This window comes from Maylandia zebra, linkage group LG23, assembly GCF_041146795.1.
Source record: "Maylandia zebra isolate NMK-2024a linkage group LG23, Mzebra_GT3a, whole genome shotgun sequence".
Taxonomy (NCBI): domain Eukaryota; kingdom Metazoa; phylum Chordata; class Actinopteri; order Cichliformes; family Cichlidae; genus Maylandia; species Maylandia zebra.
Genome location: NC_135188.1, coordinates 3758425 through 3765918, shown reverse-complemented (window position 1 = coordinate 3765918; position 7494 = coordinate 3758425).

Sequence of the window (7494 nt, the reverse complement as noted above, 5' to 3'; positions counted from 1 at the left end):
ATAAATATATTGTGTATATTATACAGTATATAATTTATTTATTTGTGTATTACTTTAGCTGTGCAGGTGGAGGCTTTAATAACTATTGCTGATGAGTGGCTTTATCTATAACAATATCTATAACATAATGTTTTTAGCAGGTTTATCATATTAATATTTCAACATCTCCAAAACAATAAGTAACTGGAGCTTAAGAATAAATGGTATGTAGCAAAAATTAAGATATTTCCATCCATTATTAAAAGAATAGAAAGTAAACTTTAAACTTTATTTCAGTTCTATTCCGTTCATATTTCAGAGGAGTCGTTACCACCCCATGATCTCCCTTAGGACACTGCGTCATTAACTGGGGTGAATTCTGATGGCATGGTTTAGGTCGACCCGTGAACTTATGAGGAGGAGACACAAATTAGCAAATTAGTGCAAAATAGTTCTGACTGAAAACCTTTAAATTATGATGCAATCTTAGTCCTTATGAGGTTGATATCTTCCATTTTCCAGGATGCCTCCATTCACAGGAGCACGAGGGGGCACTGAATGGTTAGAGTATGAATGTGCTGTGGCCGTTGCAGTTTCTAGACCTCTGGCCAGTCGAGCGCTTCTGGGGGAATTTGGACCAGTGTGTAATACACCACTCTCCACTACCGTTATCCAAATACCACATGAGGTATCTTTTGGTGTTCACTCCCTACATTAGAGTTGCAAAGTTTTGTTTTTCAAGATCTTTCAAAAGAACATTTGTTTGCCCCAAATACTTAAAGAAATATTTAGGCTATCTCTGAGCAACGCAGTGTATTCCTTCTGGACCGACGTAAGCTCAAGTAACAGGTACATTTGCAGAGAATTAGCAGTCAAAGGTCTGTTGGAGAAAAGAAATTAAGAAAATGGACCCACCGCTGGTCACTTCCTCTTTCATGTAGCCAAATAAAATGTACGATTTGCTGTTTAATAGTCTGCATTCCATTATCTCCCCGTTTTTAATGAGTACTGGTGTTTGAATGATGATCTGTTCACCAGGTGAAGTCCGGTCGGCTACACGATATCTGAGGCCAGGAGAGAGGGCGGGCTGTTTAAACAATTTTTTTTCCCTAATCAACACGATCATAACCCCAGCAGAACAAAGGCATGAATATCCATTTCCAAGGAAAAGGGTGAGTGCCCTCTCCATGCCCCCCTCTCACTCCTCCTCCCTCTGTCTACTGTACTCGTTACCCTGGTAACCCCATGGGCCGAATGCAGATCAGGGGGACCAACGAAGCGGCCCCTTGTCTCCCCTCACAATTCACCCTGATGATGACTAACACTTTTGTTCATGGAGAGGGCAGGTGGGAGTGACAATACGCTTCAAATCATTGCCCACCCGAGATCTCCCCTTAGCTCTTACTCTCTAACCCCCTCCGCCCTCATCTTCTGTCTTTCTTCCTTTTAATTTTTTCCCAACATCTTCTGTCTTTCTTTCACTCAGTCTGTTCCTGTTTATTGTTTGTATTTTTCATTCTGCCATTTCAATTTTTTTGTCCATCCTTTCACTCAGCGATGACAGCGAGTCCCACAAAGCTCACTCACAGCAGATGTGGCAATGGTTTGTGAGAGGTCAGTGTTATCTAAACAGACCCATTGGGCTATTTGCTATAGCACCCTCCATCAGGCAGGAAGCTCTGAGGAATCAGCCCATCACTTCAATCAGCCACGACAGCATACAATGAATTTATAATGGCCGGATCAGGACGAGGAATGAAATCAGATGAGCACAGGGGGAGAGAGAGAGAGAAAGAAAGACGGGGACAAAGAGAGGTTTGTGAAAAGATGGAGAGCATGGGAGTGTAAAGCAAAGAGCCAGAGGAGGGTTCAGTTTTGGTCTGTGTCAATGACCACTATGTGGGGGAGTGTGCTGTTTGTATGTGGTCTGGAACAAACAAGTGATTGTTGAAGGGTGAGGAGATGAACTGTGACTTTGTTTGACAGTAGATTGTACAGTCTGCGTGAGGTTACAGCCATTCATGCTCTACAGTAAATGTGCACGTATTTGTTTGCACACAGTGTTTCTTTTTAACCATACATATATGGTAGAACATATGCATGTACAGGTGTGCACACTTGTGTATCTATTGGCCTGTGTGCAAAGAGAAGCAGTAACCTTATCGCTGTTTAGAGGGTAAGCACATGTGACAGTAGATTTACACAAACTCTTGATCAGTATCTTGACAGATTGTCAGATAATGACTCTTCACGCAGATATGGACAATTGCTTCAATGTGTATGTTTTCTTGGCTTGTGTGCAGACAGCTTGGCTGAGAGCCAGCATCTACAATTCATGGTCCAAAAACTGATCATGGTCCAGTTTTAGATTGGACTATCTGCAGAGAGTCTCCCCACTCCCCAGCACAGCCTATGACCTTTGACCACATTAACCGGTGCAGTCAGACTCATCTCTCCGTCTTCTCTTATCACCTGGAATCAAACATTAAAAGAGGGAGGGAGCCAGTGTTACTCATAAAGTCAGAGAAATATGGGCACTGGAGGGGGAGCGGGATAGATAAAGACAGTAAGAAAGACTAAAAAAAACTAGAGTAACTATAATCAAAGTCTGAAAAGTGAAAAGGAGTAAGGGAAGCAGACAGAGGACTTGGATTAGTATTAGCTGGGAAAAACTGCAGTGGGCTAAAACATTAAGTATAGAACGAGCAGCATTACCACACTATAGCCTTATACACTTTTGCTTCCTGTATCTCCAAGTTTGGCATCTAAAACAAGCAGGGCGGAGTTGAGCTGTAGACAAACAGGCTGTTTTACGAGTACCATTCTGCAATTACCTGTTACCTTGACTGTTGGGGTTTTAAGAGCGGCCTGGCCTTGGAGTTACCTGGATACACCTGGAGGAGGGCGATAAAAGGAGCTGGGGGTATTAAAAACACAGGGTGGGATGAGCTCCTATCTGAGCAGCATGCACCCAAAACTCCATCTGTCTGTCTGCTGCGCTGCGACTGCTGGCGCCCACACGCTTACCCTGCCTATCTGTCTGTCTGCCTGCCTGTCTGTATGTCCTTCTGACTCTGTATGCTCTAATAAAGCCAACTTGGCTCAATAGTTTGATCAGCTAAACCTGTATAGGTTGCTGCATGCACACAAATGCACACAAATGCACACACACGCACACACACGCACATGCACTTAAAGATTTCAGGCAGATGGTTTGCTGATAGTGATGGGAAGGAAAATATTTGATGTCCCAAGCCTGGCCATTTAACATTCTCACCCCACGGTCTGACCTTAAAGACTGTGGATTCATGCATACAGCGTGCATGACTTTGTGTGTACGTGTGCTCTCGTGTGCTGATGGCTGTGTGTTTGTTCCCTTAGCTTTTAGCCCCAGTTAGCTAGTCACACCCACACAACCCCATTCAGACAGGCGTGTGCACGCAAAAACGTGCACCGTCCTATTAGCAGGACTTATCAGAGCCCATTTGACCCCCACCTTCTCCCTGACCTCTAGCGCCATCCCTTGGGAGAGCCAGTCAGCAAGGCGAAAGTGGTCGTGGGATGAGGGGCTGCTACACCGTCTGACTGTGAGCAAACACTGATGGTCAAACACACAGCCTCCCCCACCCCTTGAATTCTCTTATCCACTAGTGTCTCCCTGCTCCCCTCTTCAGTGACATGCATTGCATCAGGTCACGTCACTAATTTCCACTCTAATACGACCTTAAAATATTGGAGTAGGAAAGTAGTTTTGCTGCCTGGCTTTAAAACTTTATGTGTACAAGTGTGGTATTTATTGTTTTTCTACCTACACTTGCTATCCATTAGTCACATTTGTTAAAAGTTAACACCTAGATGAATGAACAAGCTGTTTAAGTTTGTTCCCTATATATATCGTCAAATTACTCTCATGCAATCTGTCTTTATGTGCAGAGAAACCAAAAGCAAGTTGTTCCTCATTCATCTCCAGCAGACCTGCTGCCAAACTTACAGTTCACCCAGAATCTGCCACAGTCAGCTGCCTTCAGCACAATCATAAAGCTATGTGTGCTGTCAAAACAAGTAACTGACATTGTATCGAGCTCTGGGGTCTCTTTGGAAATCAGTTTCTCTTAGAGAATGAGTGAAAAATGCAAGCATTTTGCTCAAATTTCCATTGTGTAAACTTTAAACACAATACTTTCCTTTACATGTCAATCACATTACCAGTTTTTCCACCAATAAGTCTCCTAAGTTGTGTTTGATTGTGCCAAGTTTTACAGTCCAGATTAGGTGAATTTCAAATAAAAAAAGAAATTAATTTAAAAAATACAAAAGTTAGAACAGCACAGAGAGCACTCGTTTGCAGGGACTTTTCTTTTTGACACCTCGCCGTCCCGTGTTCTCCAACAGACTGTCTTCTATTGAAAGCGAACAATAGGGTTCTTAATCAGCGGACCTTTCCCCCTCGCCTGCTCCTGGGTCAACTGATGGCCCACGCTGCTTTGTAACAATTGAACGGCATAAAATATATGTTTATGAAAAGGAGAATTAATCACAGTGGGTATCTTTGGATAAAGTCATATTTGTTTTTTATACCCTTTCTCCAGCTCTGTTTAGAAGGGCTTTCATGTGGCTGTAATTACCATATTTCATTAGCGTGTGGAGTGTCACCGCTGGAGCATCAAAGCGGTTGGCTCTTCCTATGTGCGGCAACCACTGCCAGGGAAGTACACAACTATCTGTTTTTTTCCCCAGAATAAATTCGCCCTCGCCTGTTTTTGAGTGCACTCTCTCCCTCAAGCTGCTGTCGATATCAAAGAGAACCCATTCCGCATGTGAAGTGCCCCTTGTGCAGAATAATAAAGCAGTGCATCATGGCAAAAAACTGTGAAACACAACACTCTCACCACCATCCTTCAATGCACACGCAAGGACACACATGTACATATACACACGGACATACGAGCACACATGGTATTCCTCTTTCCTTTGTAACTACTTTGCTCTCCTTGGTACGCATTCACTCCTTCTACCTCAGCACTTAAAAACAAACTACTTTGTTATTTTTATTTCTATGCAGCACAATTAACAATTCCCCATTTTTCTTCTTTTTTTAAAATGTATACATTTTTCTTACATTGTATTGAATTTTATATTGGAATACAAGAGAAGAGACTTTTAAGAGAAAGTTGTGTTGCCTTTATAATTATTTTAAATTAAAAAAAAAAGAGTTTGATTTAGGTGAACCTTTGTGCTGGACACCAAAACAAATAAAAAGCTCTAGTGTGGCGATGATTATCCTCCTTCATCACAGAGACAGTGACCAATGAAATAGCTTGATTTGTTTAGAAACATTTAAGCATGAATAACTTGTATCAACCAAGTGATATCTGCCAGAGACTGCAAATGAAATCACCGAGTGTGTTCAAGAATAAGAAACTTTGGTTGGGTTCAACAAAGGAAAGAAGAATAACCTCATCCAAGCAAGATTTGAACAGTTTTATCTGATACGTCAACATTTCTTGTCACTATAGTTGTGAATAAAATTTCAGCAGGCTTTAGATCTCTTTGGGTGACTGATTAAAATGAAAATATAAAGTCAAACCCTAGCTGTGTAGTATATATATATATTTTTTTCTTTTTAATAAACATCACCAGATGCTGTCTGGCCTTTAAGACTTGCACCTGACCCTTGTTAATGGAATACAAGGCCATGGGTTCAATCCTGCGGCTCAAAGTTACGCATCTTCAAGGGGACTTGGACAATGAGAGAAAATAATGTCTCAACCAGCACAAACACAGATGAGCTGCGAGTTAGCTGAGCTGTCCAAACAGCGCTGCTTTGCCTCCACTATCAACAGGATTATCTAAAGGGAGAAGAGCTATCTGCCCTCGGGCTAAGCACACTTTTGTTTTCCCAAAGCTTTATGGCTGCCCTCTGCTAGACAGAGAATCAAAGCTCTCTGTGAAATATGAGGTCACACTCACCACACAGGACATGGTTGTGGTAGACAGACGTTTCCTGCGACTCATAATTACAGATCTAGTGTTAAAAATTAAAAAACATCCTTCAGCAACGACCACACAGACCTGCTGTGTGTCACTGCAATGTACTCGATTGACTGAGAGAGAGACAGAAAGCTGAATGCGAAAGGCATCTGTTGTCCTGACTGTGTGATAACAAAGTCCTCCATGAGTGTGCAATCTGCAGCTCGACAGTCAAAGCAGCGAGGACTTTAAATGCTCTTTGAAGCTCCAGCTAGCTCAGATCAATGTTCTCCTTGGCTCCTGTGACTTCACTCTTTATTAGGTATCGATCGAAGAGGAGGCTTGTGACACTTTCTGCCATTGTGCATTTTATGCTTTCAGCAGTTATCTTCACCACATGAGTAATTTACACTGCAAAAGACAATATGTACATCACCTACAGCATCGATGTCCAAGACCTTGAACAGAAGTTAACTAGTGGTCCTTTATTATGCTCCTTTTTTTTTCTCCCTATCTGTCAGTGAGTTGCAACTTAGCGGTGACCGTCTTAACGTCCTCTCAGGACAAACGCGGCAGTTTGATTCTTAATCCTTTTACCAGAGGTGATTTTTAACAACTTCCTGGTTGCCTTTGAGTCAAGTCAATGGGTCTGAAGTCTGATACACTACAGGCTTCCTAAGGCGCACTAAGCCTTAACCTTGGAGCCCCCACCCACCCTCCCACCTCCCTAAGAGGCCTAGGCTAACAGGGAAGAAGATGGGGAGGGGGGCGGCAGGCAGGCCAGGGGGTGCCTGAGGTGTGCGGAGAAACCAAGGACCTGCCACATTATATGCTTTAACATGACTGGCAAATCCACCACGGTTAAACAAACTTAACCTTCATTTGTGAAACGGTGCAAATCAAAGGGCAAAAAACGACTTGTGCAAGTAATTACCACCGGGGGAGAGCAACAGGGCGAAGGATGGAAGAAGGGTGGGAGGGAGGAGTGGGGTGAGGCAGCGGTGGTGGTGGTGGGGTGTGGGGGTAGGCTGGTCGGTTTCAGGGACAGCAAGGCGTTAACAGGTTGAATGGAAGGAAATGGGAATCATTTAAGGTGAGGGGCATTTTTAATGAGTTTGCTCAGAAATTGATTTTCCACTGTAATCTTTTATTTATATGCGGCTGGCGGCGTGTGCCCAGCAGAGTGAGGGTCAGCCCTCAGAGCACCCTGTCAAGGCCCCCACTCCCTCAAACAACACCCCAAAGCCCAGGGAAAATGGTATTCTAGCTAAGGCAAATATTGTCCTGCCTTGGCTTACGGGGCGAAAAAGCTGTTTGTTCTAAAAAACTTGCTCTTTTTTCTTAAAAAAAAAAATTGCTTATGAGAAGACCAAGAGAAGGTGTAGGCTAACCTGAAAGGTAAGCGTGAAGTTACAATTTATATATTAATATTATTTTAATCTTTTAATTAAAGGTTTTTAAGCAAGATTTAAGCTGATAAATGTACAGATATATTTGAATGATCATATTTTCATTTCTTAGTGATTTTTTGTGTGAATAAATATC